Source organism: Solenopsis invicta, chromosome 12 (assembly GCF_016802725.1).
Source record: "Solenopsis invicta isolate M01_SB chromosome 12, UNIL_Sinv_3.0, whole genome shotgun sequence".
Classification (NCBI taxonomy): Eukaryota; Metazoa; Arthropoda; class Insecta; order Hymenoptera; family Formicidae; genus Solenopsis; species Solenopsis invicta.
Window position 1 is genome coordinate 7,603,599 of NC_052675.1, and position 23,247 is coordinate 7,626,845.

General features: G+C 32.1%; 1 pseudogene; it reads right to left on the minus strand.

Annotated features, from left to right (window-relative positions):
• Nucleotides 1–352: 352 nt before the first annotated feature.
• LOC113006257 lies at nucleotides 353–22,914 on the minus strand (annotated as a pseudogene).
• Between the last annotated feature and the right edge of the window lie 333 nt (nucleotides 22,915–23,247).

The window sequence follows — 23,247 nt, forward strand, 5'->3', positions numbered from 1 at the left end:
GTTATAAAGCGATAAAGATTGACACTTGTGAGGTTAGGGAATCTGTCATACCAATGGCATAAAAAGACGTGCAAACGTGTATGTTTACATTTATTTTTTGTATACCTATATCCTTTTTTAAATAAAAGAAAGTCTTAACAACAGTTTTTTTACAGTCTTTCAATTTAAAACACAAATTTCGGGATATTCCCGAACTAGTTACAAATTACCCCGGGCTTGGGGCTATTTGTAATTCTTGGCATTGGTCGACATTTTTATATGTACTTCAAAGCAAGTACACTTCCATGTTCTATCTGTACCGGCATTGTGAAGGAAAGGTTCAACCTTTCAAACCGTCACATTTTTTTTATGAATATAGAACTCAGGAGACACAAAAGAAAAAAAGATCTAAAGAATAGCCCCGGTCTCCCCTATATATTGAATATACATAGAATAAACATAAAGTGAATGTACATTGAATATACATAGAATATACATCTAGAGGCGCGATCGCGACTCAGTGCCGAGTTACCCGCAACGACCGAACCACTTCTCATTACGCGAGTAAGCGTTAAATATATTATACTCGTATATTGAATGTATACCAAATATATATAGAATATACATCGAATGTATACTAAATATACATTGAATGTATATTGAAGGTACAATGAATATACATAGAATGTACACTGAATATACGCAGAATATATATAAAATGTATTGAATGTACAAAGAATGTATATACATAGTATATTCGACAAATATACATATGTATATTGTTTGGATGCACATACAGCGCGTTGCATTTGCATATACCTACGATATCCAATGTACATCGTTTATGTATCACTATATGTGTACACAATATGTCATCCACTGATGAGTCAAATATATACGATCCTATCAAATACCCAGTAAACATTTTAACATCCTATGTATATACAAAATATATATATGTGGGATGTGATCTTAGAAATAAGGTATGGCTTTGAGCTACGCGCGCGACTTTGATGTATCGATCGTGTTGAGATCGATATCGGCGGGGCCGTCGTCTAGCGAGAGGACTCAGGAGGAGAAGACATTATGGCGTCATGCGTGTTAGAAACATCCTAACGTGCTGTATCCAATTTACTCGTGATAACGTTCTCTGAAGCTTGTCTCATTTGTTTCATCCAATAAATATTTGACTCTCACACAACAAACCTTGTGACATCATTATTGTGAAACCTACATATACATACGATGTTAAAATGTTTACTGGGTATTTGATAGGATCGTATATATTTGACTCATCTTCTGAGCTTGCACCAAAGCGCGCTAGACGTTAAAAAATGCATCAGTACCCCGATGCCGAGGATGAGTACCAGATTATTGACCACGTTTACATCATTGGCGTCTATCTCGATGAGGAATTTTCTGGGGTTCTTGAAGTAACAAAACGGTTCATCGCACTTCAAGTCCTTTCTGTCGCATCCGTATACAGTATATATAAAACTGTGCAAACCCGCACGAAAGTACGATATGTGGAACAACCAATGAAACAGGTACGGCGTATCAATGTAACGTATGGCGAAGCCGAATACGGAGAATAGCGCTGTGATTATCGGTCCAATAAAGACTGCAATCTACAAAATTAATAACATTCTGCATCTTGTTTTCTTCATATATTTAAAATTGAATATTTTAACATATTTAATTGTAATTTTGAGGATATACATACATACACATACACACATACACACGCGCGCACGCACACACGCACGCACACACGCACTACACGCACGCACGCACACACGCACGCACGCGCGCGCGCACGCACGCACGCACGCACGCACGCGCACACACACACACACACACACACACACACACACACACACACACACACACACACACACTATATATATATATATATATATAACTGTAGGTGATCTTTTAATTTTACTGTTGGACGCTCACTTAATCTTTGCTGAAGTAAATATTTGAACTTTGTAAAAAAAAAAGTATAAAACGATTTTCCAGCTAGGTCTTATTTTAAAAAGCAAAACCTTTTGATTATTTAAGTTGATTTTTCTCGAAGATTCTTTTACACTAGAAAGTGAAGGAAGAAATTCAAGAAAAAGAGGCCACTTTTGCTTCATTGTTACCTAACTCAGAGAAAAAGAATCGTGCAATGCTCATCAAAGACGGAAATTAAAGGTAAAGATCCACGATTTCAAATGCTATAAACCACATTGGCGTGTAATTTTTATTTTGCTTTGTGGAGCTTTGCAAAGTTTGTAAAATATTTTGAGATTTGACGCATCTCTATTTAAATCCGCGTAACTTCGTAAACAATCTGTAAATTGTTTAAAGACTTATCAATTTCAAAACTAGAGATTTCAAACTTTAGTATGCTTTTTTTAATTTTTTTACGATTATTTTTGACAAAGTTACACTCTTTTGAATTAGGCCTACTTTTCGGAGTCAGAATAGGTCATTATTTTGTCCAACCCATATATATATATATATATATATATATATATATATATATATATATATATGTACACACACATATACATGGAATGTAAATAGAATGTAAATGCATAGAATATTTGACAAACATACACATATCTATTGCATGAATGTACTATGCACATACAGCGCGTTGTATTCGCATATACCTACAACATCCAATGTTCGTCATTTATGTATCACTGTATGTGTATAGGATATGTTCTCAGATAACAATTCAACATCCAATGTATACACATTGATATACAGTATATATATTAGATATCTACTGATATATATATATATATATATATATATATATATATATATATATATATGTATATATTGTATATGTAATGTATATGTAATGAAAGATAGAATGGTGTGAGCCCCTGCCGAGCGGAGACGACAAATCGTGCGATCTGTTCTGTGCGACTATGTGAGCATTGTACCGGTAATGAGTTTAGTAAATACATAAGTACAAACTGAGGTGAATAAGAATTTACCTCTCCCACATCGCTCCCGACAGCAATCTTTTCGGTGGCACGTGTTGAAGGCGGACGAGTCGCGCTCACGCGTTACACCACTTTACGCCACACCACGAGCCAAAAATAATAAATTTTTAACTTTTTGTTCGATTTTCTCGTAAAATTTACCAGCCCGCACTTTTGGTGCGTACTTTTATTCTGTAAAAGGATTTTGTGATCTGTAGAGCCAATTCGAAAATTAATGAACACTGTAATGCGTCGGTAATTTCCGTCACTATAGCATCCTCTTAATTTGATCTTAAGAGGATGCTATAGTGACGGGAATTACCGACACATTACAGTGTTCATTAATTTTTGAATTGGCTCTACAGATCACAAAATCCTTTTACAGAATAAAAGTACGCACCAAAACAAAGTGCGGGCTGGTAAATTTTACGAGAAAATCGAACAAAAAGTTAAAAATTTATTTATTTTTGGCTCGTGGATCTGTCAACCGAGGTTAACTTTTGTCATTTGCTAACGTTCTGTAGCTCGTATGTATGAAATGAGACCAGGCCGCACTTTAGAAAACTCTAATGAACTACACTGACTGTGTGTCATTCCAGTCAAAAGTCTAACAAAAAAGTTTAACGTGTAAACAGCTGTACGTGTACAAATTTTGCTTAGCGCACGTAAACAATGGCAAGCAGAATAGTGACTGTAGTTGATACGTCTTTTTGGAGATGGCGAAATAATCGAAAAACAAAGACAGATCTATGCGTTGGACAAAGAGCGATAGCCTGGTCTCCCTCGAAAAATAATCTGCAATGCCGACGTCGGGGAAGTTCTTTGGTCACTATAGTATCCTCTTAAATAGTTGCTTGAATATCACGTGAAGGACACCTTCAAGTTTTCAAATGGGATTGCCAACTTTTTATTACATATTCTTGTCTCGAGCTTATCTCGAGACCTTTCCAAAACACTACAAAAGAGTTTATTTTCGTTGAGTACTTTCCGAGTTGTAAGGCTTGAAAGCTACAGTGTACTGTAACTTTCAAGCGTCACAACTCGGAAAGTACTTAACGAAAATAAACTTTCTTGTAGTGTTTTAAAAAGGTCTCGAGATAAGCTACAAGAATATATAATAAAACGTTTGCATTCCCATTAAAAAAATTAAAGGTGTGTTTTACGTGACCTTTAAGCAACTATTCAAGGTCAAATTAATGACATCATCTTATGTCTCCCTTGAAACCATGCAACTTTTGTCTGAAACATTTTTCTGTAAAACTTATATTTCCCGAGATATTTAGGTGTCCCAACTTTTTTGGGACACCCTGTATACATATTATATATACTCGTATATACAGGGTGTCAGGTAACTACCATCCGTGGTTTCGTGGATTAATAGATCGAGTAAAACTAAGCAGAAAAGTCTAATAATATAATATATATAATAATATCTAATAATATCTAATAATATCTAATAATATAATATAGTGTGTGTGTATATATATATATATATATATATATATATATATATATATATATATATATATTCATACAGGAAGTTTATGGATTCGACATTTATTCGTTGGATTTTGAAATGCGGAATGAAAATGAGATTCAGTTTATATACAGATTAGCTATTAGAGACAGAATTCTCAACGACAAAAAGAGATATATAATACGGTAGTTGAAAGTAGTTTTGTTTAAACTATAATTTACCTTTATTTAATCAATTTTCTTAAAATAAAAATGTGCAAAAATAGATTAGGTTAGAAAAGGTAAATGTAGTCCATTTAGTGCTCTGAAATAAAGCTTTTTATTTTTTATTGAAAAGTATTTTTTCATATGCATGAAAAAGAGCCTAAAGCATCAGAAACATTAAGGCTATGGTATGGAAACACCAGCCAAGTATTTTCATGCATTATTTTATTTTATTCTTTGTTACTCACCGAAGTTAAACAAGGATACATGAAAACACTCAGACGCAATGTTTTTGAATATTGAAGTGGACTACAATGTTATCTATATAAAACTTTATTTAAAAACATTGAATTAGCTGACTAAGCACTAATTTATTTTTTGTTTAATAAAAATTCTGATCACATGTGAAGTTATAATGAGAATTGTAGATTTTATAAAATCTCATAAATATATGTATGTTAAAAATATTACTTTTAGAGATTTATGTGAATATATTTTCTATTCTAAATTAAACTATTTTGTAATTAAAATAGAGTAAAATATTGTAATATTACTAAATAATATTACTAAAATAATAATGATAAATATATATTATTTATGTATAACTTTGCACATATAGAATTAAATAATTTTATAAATTTAAACAAAAAATAAATAAGATCAAGTATATTATATCTTTTATCAAATTCTGCGAATAAGCGCGTATCACCGCGCGCAAGGACCGCCCGCCGGTCGCCGAGACGTTGGTAATCGTGGCTGTAGGCTTGATGCTGTGCGGTGAGGAGGGACAAGCAGCAGTAGTTATAGCCTGTGAGCGGAGTGGCAAGGAGGAAGAAGTAGCAATGGGTACTCGCGAGCCGCGAGCGGTGCTAGATCGTCGCTCTGAGCTGCTCGTTCCCTTGTTTTCTTATGAAAATGAAATTTTTTAATACAATATTTAAATATGGAAATGTATCTTTTTTCATTACAAATGTGTGTATATACACATACATGCATGAACAACGCGTGACAGATACTCGCGATTTAAAAAGTAATGAAAAAAGATACTCACTGCACAGCACCGTGCCAACAGTCGCGGCTGCCTACGTCTCGGCGACCGGCGCGCGGTGATACGCGCTTATTAGCAAACTTTATTAATTTTTTTTCCGTTAATTATGGCAAATATTAAAAAATGATAAAGGACTTTTCTGCTCAGTTTTACTTGATCTATTAATCCACGAAACCACGGATGGTAGTGACAACCTGTGTATATATATATATATATTCATACAGGAAGTTTATGGATTCGACATTTATTCGTTGGATTTTGAAATGCGGAATGAAAATGAGATTCAGTTTATATACAGATTAGCTATTAAAGACAGAATTCTCAACGACAAAAAGAGATATATGATACGGTAGTTCTACAATAAATCTTTATGAAAGTATTAAAATATTCTGTCTGTTAAATAATTTTTGCAAACTTTAAAGTTCATAACAATAGTGAAACTAATGATGAGTGTGCTTATGAAAAAGAATAAGACGTAAGAGAAGTAAAAAACGGAGTAAACTTCTTGCATTAATCATCGCACGACATCCATGAATAGCTTGGATTTGTAATTTAATTAATCAATATATTTAAATGACGTAACTTTAGATCCGGAATTGGATTTATAGTTTTACTTGGTATCACTTAAGAAGGAAGCAGAAGAAATTCACCTTAATCGGCATAATAACACCGATGAAGAAACCCCACGCTTGCGCCGTCAGACTGGTAGCTATGCTGGCTACCATAAACAATATTATACGATTCGTTTCTGCGGGCTGGTCGGTCAACCAGTAGCTCACCATCAGATATGACGTCGCACACGCTGCTTGGAAGAATATCTCGACCAGCAATAAGCTGATGTAATACGGCGCTAATCGGTACCAGCAATTGAAATGCTCCTTCATGAGAATCGGCATCTCCAATCGAACTGAAACAAAAAGACATATAAACTTTAATTTGAATACTTATTGAATACCAATATAATTGAATAAAGTAAGAATTTTTTTGAGCTATTGAGCTTGATGGACCGATTAAACTGTGATGAAATTATTCGGCAATTAATTTATTGAATAATATCTGTATGGATAATTCGTACGATGATTTAACGTATAAAAAAAAGATTATGTTAGGGATGAACGAATAATACAGTTAGAAATTTTAAAGTAATTCTGCCAATTGGACTTGTAGTGTTTTCTTTCACTAAAGGAACAACTCAGGGTTTTTTACTCTGATAGTAATTGGTATATTTTAGTTCTCAAAATACAAAGGAATAAACTGTTAGCTGTTAGGCGTGTGTGTGTCCAAAATCTCTCCTGCTAACCTGACATGTGTCTATATCTCCATATCTCGATATCGAGATCTCTCCAGTGACGCGCTAAGTCCCTACATACTACAGGACTAATCACCAATTAATCTTTGATTAAAAGATCGCTTTTAAATATGCATATGTCAATTTATGTAGATATATGCAGAAATGAAACGCATTTGAATATTGTAAAAAAAATTTTAACTAGTTCAATTAATTTTAAGAGAAAAAAAGGAAATCGTAGAGATCATTTGCTACATAAATAATCAAAATATTTATCTCAATAAATTGTTCGTACAAGCCTTAATTTAATTCTCTATAGTCCTTTTCTGAAATAAACGCGCGAGACAATTATCATTCACCTATAACGTTTAGTTTTATTTAATGTTATTTTACATATAATGTGTAGTTTTTACCGACAAAATTACGCAAGGTTTGTCAGCGTACCATTGTAGAACAATTTATTCGAATTAATAGCTGCATGCATTAAGACATCCGTCTCATCCATAATGTCATCAAAATAATAAATCTCGTATTCAATTACTCAAACAAATCATTGACAAATTACTCCAATTGTCAATGTGCTCAAATACGTATTAAAAAGATGTAATAATATTAATAATTTATTTACGATTTAAATCTGTTTTCCCTAAAACTACAGTATGAACCGAGACAAAAAGTGATTGCTCTCTGAAATTTAATCACAATAGCTGTGACAAAGATATTCGTACTTCTTGACCTACATCTTGGAATAATGGAAACCAAGCGTTCACCAATACGACATACCGCTCGATGCAGTAACAGTGAAGATAATTATCGTCAAGCAACGTTACTTTGAACATTTTGAAAGATAAGTGAGATTGGTGACGACCGTTCTGGACTGTAATGATTGACGTTTTTTTAACTGCTGGTGACATTCGGAAATATGTGTATACACACGTGTACGGCCTCTGTATATGCGCGCGTGGATACAACTTCGGAAATCAAGTCAAATAAGCCTAGAGTGAAATCTACTTTTATTACAGCAGATTGCATGAAATTATAAAATAAAGCAATGAAAGAAGCTAGTGAAATCTGTCCTTCAATATCATTCGAACTAGCGCGGCGTTGTAAAGATAACACACAAAAACTGTTAATTCTCGCTTAAAGTCAAGTAGCTACACACTGACTTAGAAAATAAAAATTGCAGCATATTGCCAATAATTGCGACCGTATTAAATTCATTTTTTTTTTAAAGAATCCGCGAACGTAATACGATGGCAACGTATTCGGTTGAAGTAATTGCACTTCACAACTATTAAGCTATTTTAATAATCATAATTAACATGATAATTTCTAATTCCAAGATAAAAGAATTAATTGTAAGAAAATCTTACAAATTTCATTAGAATTATGTAAAGTTAAATCTAAAATTAAAAAAATTAAATCAAGTGAAATTGAAGAGGTTCAATAGATCTAGTTTTCTATTGAAAGCGTACAATGCACACCGCAGACGCGTTTAATAATTGAATTTAAACACATAAATTAAACACGTAAATCAGTGCTGTCAGCTACTTGCAACTTTCGGCCGGATTCTTCGACGCACGCTTATTGCTCCTCTCCCACCGCTCGCGCCTTAGCAACGGCGCCGCCGAACGGCGTAACTAAGGAGCGCGACACATCGTCTCAGGACCGTGCGTAATACAAAAGTTATAAAATCATGAATCATAAAACAGTCTAATTGTTTAATGTCTAATAATTCTACAAATTTATTGTTTTTTCTTGATATTTTAATAATTACATTTAAGTAATATTTTATTATTACATAATTAAATAATTATTATAATAATTTTTGTAGAAGACAAAGAGCGATAGCCTGGTCTCCCTCGAAAAATAATCTGCAATGCCGACGTCGAGGAAGTTCTTTGGTCACTATAGTATCCTCTTAAAACTTATTTGTATCTTTTTTTCTATTTTGCCAATTTCTTCCACAAATCTTTCTCCACAATAAAATATTAACGCTTTAATTTTTTTTATACTCTAATGATATTCATTACATATGTGATTAAGCTAAGTTAGGTTTTGTGAGAGGTTCTGTTTTGCAAAAAGATATATTATTTTTAAGAGAACTTAAAGAGATCTTTAAAAAGTCCTCTTAAAAAGCTCTTCGCTCTGAGACTCTAGAGACATCTGTAGATAGACATCATAAAGAACTCTTTTGAAAGACATTTTGGAAGAAGATGATTTATTGATGTCATTTTAAAGAGAAATTAATGAGATCTTAAAAAAGTTCTCTTGAAGGAGTTTTTTGAAAGACATTATGTACAAGAATAACTTATTAATATCATTTTCAAGAAAAATTAATGAAATCTTTAAAAATGACTTTTCCTCTCAATAATGCTCATTGGGATATTTTCTAATAGAAATGACAGTGAGATAATTTTTGTTGAAAGAATAACTCTTTAGCTTTAACCCTTAAACACATAAGTGGGTCTAAGAATCACCATATAAAATTTCAAACGCTTGCTATGTGAATACGAAGTGAAATAGGAGGTTCGGACAAGGACGTAAAAAAAGTTTGAAATCTCCTCTTTCGATTGATAAGGTTGATCAACTTTTTTGATCAACTAGAGTTCAAACGGTAGGACAGCAAAGTTTTGTTAGGGTCAATGCCACCCATATAGTGTATCAGTAGAATTTTTTTGTTAGTTATCTTATGTAAAAAAACTGGACAAAACACGTTCAAACAGGTCCGTTTGTGTATGTTATTCTGTCTAAAGTTAAAATATTATAGTGCCGTGAAAAAGAGGACTTCTACGTAGGGCCCAAAATGTATTATAAAACATATCACTTTTCAATTTTAGACATCTTGAGTTTATCAAAAATACCTCATATTTGCTTGTTACGTAAGTATATTACGTAAGTATACTTTTTAAAAGGAATGACAATACCATAATTTTTTTTAAAGTATGACTCTAGCTTTAAAACGCTATTTGAAAGTTGTTAAAAGTTTTTTTGTAGTGAAGATATGATTTTTTAAAGGAAAAGTGGGTTTTTGAACAAATTCTCATTTTTGCTTAATGGTTTTTCTTTTATAACTTAACAACATATCATTTTTCGGCAATGCCGATTATGCAGTCACATTTCTGAGATTCTCAAACAATTTAATAACCCTAGATAGACCTAATTAGCTACTTACTGGCAAGCAAAACAGCCATTTTTCCAATGAAGACGAGGAACATCAATGATCCGTATAAATAACAATAGTTTCCAAAGGAATTAGTTTGATAACCGATTCCCATGTACAGATATCCGAAAATTACGCCAATTAACAGATGACAGAGCAGTCGTGCCAGTAGTAAAGAATAGTGTCTTTTCAAGCTTAGAAGTCGCCTCTTGCACAAAAAGTAGCATTGCGTCAAGAAACCGGCAGGCAGTGGTGGTTCCTTGATTTTATCTGCTGGGATAATACATATAGTATAAATTAGCATTATAATTACTGCTGCAGACTAAATTTTTTTGAAGTTCTTCAATAATTTACTATTTTATGTGCACAGAAATATTAAAATAAATTAAAAATAAATGTTTCCTAATATATCCGTTAGCGCGATCAGAGAGAGAGAGAGAGAGAGAGAGAGAGAGAGAAAGGGAGGGAAGGATAGAAATAGAAACAAGTCATTGAAGGAAATCCTGTTCGTCATGAATAAGGCATGAGAATGTGAAAAATTATTTATAGATTACCAAATCATTTTAAATTAATGAGTATTTATACACAATTGTAATAAGAACACATAACTGACAATAAGTGTCTATAGAAAGATACAGAGAGATGAATTATTCTCTCGCGCATTTAAATACCGCTAGTGTAAATACTAGCATTGCTAGTCTATACATCATGTTTCGGATTCTAAGCGTTCAAGTTGCGTTCTATATATTGGGTGTACAACTTAGTTCGATCCGTTTTCAAAAGATGGCTCCAGGTGCTATAAATAGTTGACGACGACAGCTGATTTTTGTTGTATCGTGAAGTGTCAACATCTGTTAACCAAATATTGTTTAAAAGCCTTTGAGTTTTGCATAACAAATTTAATTTTTACTGCGTTGAAAATGTCGAGTATCATTCCAAATAAGCACTATTTGCGACAAGTTTTGATTTTCTGTTTCAATTGAAAAAACAGTGCAGTTAAAGGGCATCGAATGCTTGTGGAAGTGTATGGTAAATCTGCACCATCGGATAAATCTTGCAGAGAATGGTTTTGACAATTTAAAAGTGGTAATTTTAGAGTTGAAGACAAAGAGCGTTCGGGTCAACCAAAAAAGTTTGAAGATGAAGAATTAGAAACATTACTCGATCAAGATTTATGTCAAACGCAAGAAAAGCTTGCACCAAAATTGGAAGTTACTCAACAAGCTATTTCAAAACAACTCAAAGTCGCGGGATACATCCAAAAGCAAAGAAATTGGGTTCCATATGAATTGAAACCGAGAGATATTGAACAATGATTTTGCATGTCCGAAATGTTGCTTAAACAGAACAAAAAGGAGTCTTTTTTGCATCGAATCATTTCCGGGGATAAAAAATGGATTCACTACGACAACCCAAAACGCAAAAAATATGTAAAGCCCGGCCAACCGGGAACATCAACACCAAAACCAAATATCCACGGTGCCAAGATAATGCTCTATATTTGGTGGGATCAGAAAGGTGTGATCTACTATGAGCTGCTAAAACCTAATCAAACTATCACGGGAGACTTCTACAAGCAACAATTAATCCGTTTAAAGCGAGCTATAGTCAAAAAACGTCCAGAATATGCAACCAGACGCGAGTCTATAATCTTTCACCATGACAACGCTCGGCCTCATGTTGCTTTTCTGGTTAAAAACTGGAAAATAGCGGATGGGAAGTTCTGGCTCACCCGCCTTATAGCCCAGACCTTGCCCCTTCTGACTACCATTTGTTTCGATCGATGCAGAACGCTTTGACTGGAATACGCTTCACTTCAGAACAAGGTATCAAAAATTGGATTGATTCATTCTTGGCTTCAAAAAATACATGCTTCTTCCGCGACGGAATCCATAAATTGCCAGAAAAATAGGAAAGAACTAATGGCTAGCGATGGACAATACTTTGAATAAGGTATTAATTTATTTTATCGTTCAAATAAATGCGTTTTTCAAGCAAAAAAACGGATCGAATTAAGTTGTACACCCAATATAAAGATAAGAAAAAAAATTATTGAATAAACGAGGTCCATAGAAAATTCATTAAAAAAGTTATGACAAAGAAAATGAAATGTGTCGTAAACAAAGGAAATATTATTAATAAAAATACAAACTTATTATGTTCTATTTCATCGTTTTTATCGACGATTGTTGGATGCACCATCTTTTATCTGAACGTCAGTTCCATGAAGTACATACATGTACAGGGGATCAATTATTTTTTACAAAGAGTTCTACGGACTGATAAATCAACTCTTACGAGAAAAAATGTTTTTAATTTTATTTTGCTAATTTTAAATTTCCTAATGAACATGCCATAAAACATGATTGCACAATCTCTTGGCCTTCAAGAGCGTTTCAAATTTCAAATGGCTAGATTTTTAGATATTTATTGGCTATAATTTGTTATGGACCTTATGCTTATGTAATATTTATCTTATTCTTACCAAAGAAACTGGCGTAGTTTCGCAGTTTCTTGAAACTAAAAATAGAGAGTATGTAGAATGTAAATGATCTGCGCGTGGATAACAATTTTATCTACTCGAAATTTATAATTAAATTTATAATGTAGAAATAAAATTCCCGAAAAAGAAGCGGCCTTACTTTCTTCAGGCTGCCTCGCGGTAAGGGCGACCTGCTTTTTTCATCGTTTGGTATCGTTTCCGCCGCCGCCACCAGCTTATCGAGCTCAACTCCGTATTCGCCGATCGCCACCTCGATGACTGAAACATATTTAAGGATTCGATTTTAAAACTATGCATTATTTCGAGAACTATATGATTATTCGCTCTTATGTAGCATGCTTTCGAAGTAAATGTTGATCATTTTAACGCCACGCCGCCGAGCGCACTGTCAGTACATTTGCAATCAACTTATTCAAACACGTCGTTATAAGACATTGACACGCGACTATTCTTACTTCGTTATCTTGATGTTTCTATTAGAGCGCTTACAATATAAATAGACGATGTTATCAATAAAGATCTGAATCATCACCCACTATATGTATTTAATGACATATGTCGGCAATATCAAACACAGTCTAGATTTTTAACTTTAACTTTTTCAAAACTATTACCTAATTTATTTAAGACCGTTACTACACTCTCGTGTGTGTGGTGAGTCAAGCTGCTCTTCCGTGATAACGTGCAATTTATAATAATTCGCTTTAGATATGATTTCGCTGTCTTGGAACGGGCCACCTGCTGCCTTGGTCCGTTTCTGCCAGAGTGCGATTTCGTATTCCATCAGCTACATTCGCCAATAAGTAGCTCATAGTCTCAAAAGCGAGAGCGAGAGGAGAGAGAGAGAGAGAGAGAGAGAGAGAGAGAATAGCCCAGACTTTAAGATTGCTCTAATTGTTCCAGCTGTACTACGTACCGAAATCTGCTACATTGTAATAAAGTGGACAATGGGCGCCGACGGAAGCCAGGTGCGGTGTCAAGGATCTAACCGGGCCTCTGTATATACAATGACCATCGGCCACCACGTACAGGGAATCAAACTTCTCCAGAAGTAAGGCGCTCGGCTGATGAATCGTACAGATTACCGTACGCCTTTCTAATTCCGCCAATCGTTTCATGAGAGCGACGCATTGGCTGGACGAGAAGGAATCCAGACCTGAAAGGTCAATAATTCTCACTCTATCCTAGAATGCGATAATACACATTCTGCGATAAACGCATTTTGCAATCGTTTTCCACATCCAACGCATCGAGCAAGAAATGAGATTCGAGTGCAATCCCCTATTCTTGAACATATATCGCATACGAAAATGGCATTTTCGTATGCGACTCTCAATATTTGATCTTCATTCCTGGAGGCCGATTCTCAAAAAATATTGCATACAAAAATTCTAGGGAACTCTATAATATATGTAACGTATACTATAGTATTTTCGTATATTTTTATAAACGTTATTTTTCAAGAATACGGCCCCTGAATGATTACTACCCAGTCGTATTCGAAAAGTACCATACGATTTACATCGTATGGAGTCATGGCATTTAAAATAAAGATACATATGCGATAAATAATCAAAATTCTGCATAACAGTGAAAATTTTATATAACAATGGCAGCTTTAAAAAGGTTAATTCATTTTAAAGTAATAAATATTTTGGAAAATGCAAACATTGTGTTCGAAAAATACAGAAAGATTTCAACGTAATGATCAATTTGAATTAAAATGGAAAATGTAAACATTGTGTTCGAAAATACAGAAAGATTTCAACGTAATGATCCATTTGAATTAAATAACTTAGAGTTTGTAAGATTATTTCGTTTAAATAAAAATATAACACAAAGAGTAATTGATAGAGGAGAAGAGGGTAATATGTATCCATTTTCATTTTATTGAATAACTTTGTTTATAATTAATATTTTCTATTAAAACTTGAAAGGATTACATTTGTCAGAGTGTTGTTTGACAGATTCTAGATTCAAAGTAATGAAATATTTATTATTTAGAACTTGATTTAAAAAATTTAATGCATTCTATAATCAGTGAAAGAAAAAAGTGATGTAATATAGCTATCCATAAAAATAATATTAAAAAATTAGTTTTATTTAAAAGAAAACACAGTACTTTGTTACAAAATTATATATTTTTAATTTTCCATTGTTTAGAATTTTCCTGCGTTCAGAAGCTTTAGAAATACCATTAGAAATTTCATTAAAAATATCATTTTATCCCTCTTTAATATTAAACAACAAGCATAAAATGATGTGCTCTAATGTTTCTAAACACCGGTCTTTAGAATGACAATCGATTTTTCGAAAAAATATTTTGAGAAAATATTTTGCTTAAAAAACCATATTAACAAAATTCTATGTTATTGTTTTAACTTTGTACAACTCAAAATGTATACGGCCAAATAAAAAGTTAAATAACGAAAAAACGCTCGAGTATATGTACCTTTGTGTGATAATACACTCAAGTTAAAGAATAATGAAAAAGTGTATGTAATTAAAGATTAAAGATGTACCTTGAAAAAGTTTAGAAGTACTCAATAGTAAAAATGCCTTATAACAATTGGCAGTCATTATGTATTGGCATATTAGCATCACTAAAAAATGACAGGCTACTAAACGAATAACTCCATAAGCAATTGTTAGAATACGTCACTTAATAACAGAAATAATAGGAGTAACCATATTGTCTACAGTAGCCATAATATCCTCTTTTCCTCTATAGTAGAGGAATATAATAATCCAATTTCAAGATCAGCAATAGATGCGGAACAAAAGATAAAAAAAAGCTATATATGTATATCGATGTAAATACATGTTTATACATATGTGTGTATATATATATATATATATATATATATATATATATATATATATTTATATATATAATTTAAATTAAGAATTTTTTATCATGTAATCGATATTCCTAATGCTTACCAGTTGTTGGTTTGTCGAGGAATAATATTGAAGGATTAGTTAGGAGTTCTAAAGCGATATCAAGCTTCTTTTTCTGTCCTCCCGATAATTTTCCGCATAAAGTGTCGTAGCAATGGCTCATCTCTAGCATCTCCAACAACTCTGAAACCTGCACACGTACAACAAGCGTAAAAACTATTCTATTTCTATAAAGTTTCATTTTTATAAATAAAATTGCAAGGCGCAGCAATATTCAGATCAACATTCAGATAACAATGAACATAACCCATAAATTAAACGTGTCATGAAGAAAGAAGTTTATGAGAAGCAGTCGTGGAGCTTTCTCAAGTTGCCTTTCGAAACTGAACATAAGATCTTATAAATAGGAGTCAGACTTCGGAGAAGAATTTACGACGCAACAATTAAAGTGGACAGACAATTGTGACAAACCTTTGTGTGCTTATAAGCGGAGCTGATTGTGCAGCCAAGTTTCAAATGAGCGGCTAAAGTCATGGTTCTCCGACGGTGACGTATGGTGTGAGAATGGTGTCCTGCTGTATGTAACACGACATCCTTTTCCATAGTTTGCTCTGTAGTTCACGAACTTTACCGTTGATCCGAACTTCTCCGCTCACACCCTTTACCCTATGCAAAGCCATCGTTATATTTGTATATGAATAGTTACGTTGCTAAACAAATATTGTAAATTACTGAATGCCTTCTGGTGAAAGATTAGAAAAAAAAACATGAGATAAAGTTACATAACAGTTATAAATGTATTCAACTTTGCGAGGATGTTAAAGTATCGCAAATTACGGGCATTTACAGACATTACTACATATCTTCGAATTTACGTTACAAAATCACAAAAACTTTTTTTAGGCATGAAATATGCGTAAAAAGAAGATGCGCTCAGGTCAATTTTACAAGAAAATCGAACAAAAATTTAATAAATCATTAATAATTTACTCGTATATCCGTCACTTAAGGTTTACTTTACCTTAAAGGTGGAAGGTCATATAAAATCGATTTTTTTTATTGCGTGTATTTTTATATATGTATTAACCCTTAAACACGTAAGTGGGTCTAAGAGACTCCATATGAAGTTTGGAACGCTTCCTGTGTGAAGACGGAATGAGATAGGAGGTTCGGACCAAGACATAAAAAAAGTTTGAAATCTCCTCTTTCGATTGATATGGTTGATCAACTTTTTTGGTCAACTAGAATTCGAACGGCACGGCAGCAAAGTTTTGTTAGGGTCAACGCGACCCATATTGTGTGTAAGTGAAACCTTTTTTGTGAGTACTTTACATAAAAAAGCTGGACAAAATACGTTCGAACAGGTGGGTTCGCGGATGTTACTTGCACATACTCTGTCTAAATACTATACAATGCTGTAGAAAAGGGAGTTTTTCCGAAGTATATCATGAAACACATCAATTTTCAATTTTAGACACGATTTAATCAAAAATACCTCATATTTGCCTTGTTACATAAGTACATTTTTTAATAGAAATGACAATGATATAATTTTTTTTTAAGTATGAATCTTTAGTTTTAAAACGCCGTATTGTAAAGTCTTTAAAAGTTTTTTGTTGCAAAGGTATGACTTTAAAGGAAAATAGATTTTTAGATACCCAAAAATACCTCATATTCTCCATGTTACATAATTATACTTTTTAAAAGAAATGATTTTGCCAAATTTTATTTTGAAAATGTGACTATTTAGCTTTAAAACGCCGTATTTGAAAGTCCTTAAAAGTTTTTTGTTGCGAAGATATGATTTTTTCGACGCCTAAACAATACTCTGCAGAATTGCGTTCTTTTGCACTCACTTTTCATTATTATTCTCCCCGTGCATATAAATATACAAGAAATATATTTCATAAATGTCTTCTTTATCACAAAACACTGAATGTATGGTACACCTCTATTAATGATTCTCCGGACATTAATATTGAAACTTTAAATTGCATAAAAGAAAAAACTGCTTTAGTCAATTTTCCGTTATATGCTGGCATTACATTCAATGAAATGGCTATCAGAAAAAAAGTTGAATATGATGGCTCAAAATAATATGGCTATGTCGATTTTGGGTTTGATTCTAATTCTAATTGCATGCTTGTTGCTAAAGAAGCTTTAGTATTTTTATTGACATACCTAAACCAAAACTGGAAAATTTCTGTTGCCTATTACTTTATTAATGGTATAAATACTGAGGAAAAGAAAACTCTTTGGTTAAATTGTATTTCTGCGGTGCATGACTATGATATAAAAGTTGTTGCTATTCATTTTGATTGTCTTGCAACCAATTTTATGATGGCACGTTTATTAAAACTAAATTTTAATATAGATTCTTTACAGACATAGTTCCATGTACCAAATACGTCAGACAAAATCTTTATTTTATTGGATCCGAGTCATTTACTGAAAATTATTTGTTATGTACTCGGAGAAAAACATACACTGACAGATGTCAATGACAACTTAATATCATGGAATTATATTAAACAGCATTTGTTACAAGAAAAAGAAGTATAAAAATAAAAAGGAGGGCTAATGAGAGTGCTGCGCGGTTGGTTTTGCGCGAAAGTAAATAATCATTTATAGACTGAGAATCATTTAATCGATTGACATTTATTCTTTGTTGTTTTGAAGAAAAATATTCATTTCTTGCAAAAAATTTTGCAGAAAATTGTTTAAAAAAAAAGTTTATAACGAAACGTAAAATCCGTACGTACTTGCTGACAAATGTATTTTAGAAGCTACAGTTAAAATTTCGAGTAAATCGGTCAAGATTTATAGAAGTTATGAGTGCGGCAAGCTTAAAAAAAGTGATTTCGAGAAAAACGCGTTTAAAGTTTTTTGTAAGAGATAGAAATTTGTCGTTTACCTTTAATCTGCGATGTCTGCACCATACAATTAGTCTTTCTTATTGATGTTTGCCTTTTACTAATTCCTCTTGACCGATTTTAAAGAAAATTCACTGTAGGTAACTAATTCTTTTATAATATTATTCTCAGAAGGATCCCATCGCAAACGCTTCAAATCTTACCAAAAAGTACGATGCTTTAAATTTCCAAAAATGACACTTAGGGATCTTTTTTCGCATTTAGACCTTTTGTACCTTATTTCTAAGATCTTAAAGAATCATTTAAGCAAAAAAAAAGGAAACCAATTTGTTGAAAATTCTACAGTAGTGTTACCCCTTAACATAAAATCTGTGTTTAGATTAATGTAGTTGAATTAATGTTTAACTCGAGATGTTTATTAACGTTAAGTCAAAAGTCGCAGCAAATATCTAATCATAGTTAGATGTTTCTTTTAATGTAAATGACAAAAAATTTTTTCAAAAAAATTTGTATAAAAACAACTTGTTACTCACAAAGGTCTTTTGGTTTTGAGCAAAATATTTTACAAATGATAAGTTTTTATCCTAAATAAAATCGCTTTAGTAACGGAATTTTGTAACTTTTATTAACTGTATCGATATCTTACTCGATAAGAAACACTGTCATTGCGCAAATATTATGTATGGTGAAAAAACTACGCAACAATAATTTAACGATGCCTATACTGTCTCTAAAAGATACAAAATTCTACTGTTGTTTTGTTTGAATCGATTTTCTTTAATAAAACACATTGTCTCTTTTATTAAAGTAAGATCTTATTTCAAAGAAGTAAATATTTTGCGTTTTATATTTTTTTCATGATGTAAATGTAAAACATTTTTTCTTAAATGTCCTAAATATGTTCTATGGAATGAGCAGGATTGGGTAATTAATTAAAAAGTTAGAAATTAAATAATAAACTTAAAATGTTAACAATTAAATAATAAAACTAAAAATTTAATAACTTTTTATTTAACATAGTTAATTTCACAGGGGTTAGTTTTTAATTTCAAATAATTATTTTAAAAACACATAAAGTTTAATTTGTTAACATTTTTTCTAAGTTAAATATATATTTATATTTAAATCAATGCCAGTTATTATTTAATTATTAATTGATATTGATATTTATTTCTATTTTCTACATCAGCAGACTAGCCGATATTTGTAGTCGATTCTTATTTCAATACAGACTAAGTATACCATTCTATGTCTTTTCTAAATGTTTTTAAAACATTTATTGTTCATTATAATGTTTTTTATATATTTAATAGACATTTATAATGCCTGAAAACATTGCCTGTTAATTAGAATCGTCTACGGTAGTGTCAATCTGCCTATGATAAAATCAGTATTATCAATTTAGTTTAAATGTTAATTTTTTATATGGTAGCAATTTGCTTGATCTCTTATTATAGATACTCTAGACTCTAGAACAAACCACCGAGGATATGTGTATTTTTATTAGGACAGTCACTATGAAGCATGCATTTTTCGACGCGAGTAGGTCGCCAAGAGAACTAGACCGATTTTGATGACAAATAAAACAGTTTATTTAAAGCAAACGTGGTGTACGGAATCGTATTTACAAAGCGTGGCGAAGCCATTAGCACGCGGATGGACAAGATGAATATGACGCTCGGAGGGACAAACGGATAATTTATAATACATACGCGGACGGACGGATACAGATAATCGGTAATTAATCGCGGGGACGGACAGACGGATAATCGCAAACGCTCGAACGGACGGGATCGAATATGCGATCGCGGCTATTTACAGCGCAGATGATTCCGAAACGGATTTCTCCAAATACTAACTAAGAAATGGGATTTGTTTTACCTGAGAATATTCCAAAGTTTTCGAAGAATATTCATAGAATGTTCTCAGAATGTAACTGTGCTATTTGGCTTTTATTGTAAAAATTAAAAAATACATAGTCTAAATATCATGCTCATTATAAAATAATAGCAGGTTAAGAGGATGATTGGAAATAATTAAATTTATAACAATTATATAGAGAAAAAAGTAAACTATAAAACAAGATTACATTTCAGCATTTTACCGGATCAGAATATGGCAAATTAGAGTTAAAAATCTATGTTAATGAAAAATAATTAGAAAACGGTCCGTATAAAGTTAAACTAATATTGGTTTTGTTCTTAAAGTTTTTCTTTTTATTTATGATAATGTGAATATGAACGAGGAAAACAAAGCATATCATGAAACATAAATAAAAACAGAATTAATGTATTTTTTAAATAAAATAAAACGTATATACTTCTTGATAATGGCTAATATTCTAAAAAATTCTTCAAATAATTAATGTATTTAGTTATGTTAATAATATGCTTTATTTTAGAATTCGTAAACTGCAGCCTGTCTTGCAACAATTTTATAAGAAGATATGAAAATTGAATAATCTCATTCCTACGCTTTTGGATAACAGTATTCAAATTCGTATTTCGAAAAATCACGCAGAGAGTGCTCTTGTGTATTCCATATTCCATATTTCGACTTTGCAAGTAATTTCATAAACTGCAAATCTGATAAATTACATTCTTTACTACTGAGCATGATAATTGCTGCCAGCTTAAAAATTTAGAGTTAATACACAATAAAGAATATTGTAGCAATTAAACAAAATATTATTTAATAGTACAAAAATTTTATACGAAAATTATGACATACGACGTTGATGTTACATCAAATTGTGCAGGAGTATATCACTGGTCTAATTTATTAATTGCAAATGAATCAATTAATTTAATGGTCATTAAAGGCAAAATGTACAAAATGCTGAAATAAAGCGCTCAAGAAGGACAAAAAGAGCACGTTTTTAAATACAAATGAATATGTGTGTCTCTTATAACACTCCTCGTATTGCCTCAACAATAATAATGTATGCAATAAACGATTACTATTATATATATATATATATATATATAAATCTACCTTTTTTCTATAATAAGCAATCGGGGGCCTCTCCCGTTTTTTGATGTAGCACTGTCCACTATGAATGAACTTTCACTGTTGAAATCAACTTGATCGTGGCCTATATATGCATATGAATTCCCTACCTGCGTGAGGCGCTTTGGAGAGGGAATTTTATGAGTTTTCAATTATTCATGAAATTCCTATAATATAGAACAGAATTGGAGTAGAAAGTGAAGCGATTGTTTAATTTTTTGGATTTGTTAAAATTTATAACTCCAAAACAAAACCGCATAAACAACGCCGCGACATATAAATTGTTCTTTGTTTTGAAGAATTACTAGAAAAATTAGTGTAGGAAAACTCGATGAACATTTTTGTGATTCTCCTTGTCAGTGTAACATTATTTCTTCTTGTTTCAAACATATATATTTTCTAAGTCACAAAGTACAATAAATATTGAAATAGTTGCAAAATTAAATTCTTGATATTATCCCCTTAAAAAAAAAGACACCTTGAGTTATTTTTAACAAAAAAGCAGAATTGCAAAAAATCCAAGTGTTAAATTTTTTGCCAAAAAGTCAAGGTGTCTGTTTTTTTCAAAATTGAATTAGTTGCGTCCGATATTGCGACCGATTGAATTAGACCGATTGTTGAAATTCCATTCGTCTTCAAAAATGTTTTGACACGACGTAACGTTACGGAAACTATGAAAGAATCTCAAACATCGAAAGAATGTAAAAAAAAAACATCCCGCCTAAATCAGGCAATCGTAGACGTAAACATCTAAGCATCTTCGTCTGACGAGTTAGTATCGATTCCTGTCGCAATAGCTATGCTGTAAAAAAGCGTCTGGCCTTGGGCATACGGCATACGTTGCCTGGCGCATGTACAAGAGAGAAAGTTTCTAAATTCTAGAAAATAATATTTTTCACTTTTTTCCTTCTTGTCAGATTCTTTTTGAAGAACATGACACAAAATGTAATTTCAAAAATCACATTAATTTAATTGATTCCTTAATCATTCAATTTAATAAGCGTTTTAGTGATTTTGAAATACTAAAAAGAGATTTCATACTTTTTGAGAATCCTCTCACTGTGCAAATCCAAGAACAAAGTCTCGAATTTCAAGAAGAACTTTGTGATTTGCAGTCTGATATTACTTTACAAGCGCGATTAGAAAAAGGAATCGAATTTTTTAAAATTTTAGATGCATCGCGTTATCCACGTCTTAAAATTTTTGGTCTGCGAATTTTCTCTATGTTTGGGTCCACATATTTGTGTGAACGTTCTTTTTCAAAAATGAAATTTATAAAAACGGATAAACGTTCTTCTTTGAACGATGCATCATTGTCCTCACTCATGCGAGCTAGTTCTTCAAAAATTTCTGTAGATATATTATCCTTAGTAGAATCGTGTAAACGACCCAGAAAATCATAGGGTATAGCGGAATAAGAAAAGTGATTTTGGGCTCCCGTGTAATCAATCGTTGTATACGACATCATGTCTATAGGAGACATCGTGTTTAGACATTATGTTGACAAGAAACATTGTCCGCAGAGGACATCATGTCTGCCAAAGACACATATGATGTGTTAAACCACATTTTACATTATCTTACAATTAGTTATTTTTTTAGTGGATTAGGCCTACTGGGGAAACCACTTAAAAAAAAACGCATTCGCAATAGTACCTCATGGGTAATGTGGAAAGCTATTGTTTAGATTTTAATTTCAAATTTTAATTTTTTAATTATATATTTTGAAAATATATTATTATAATATATGTATATTATATTGTATGTATATATTACATACAATATTAAATTTTTATATAATTATTTATATTGTATG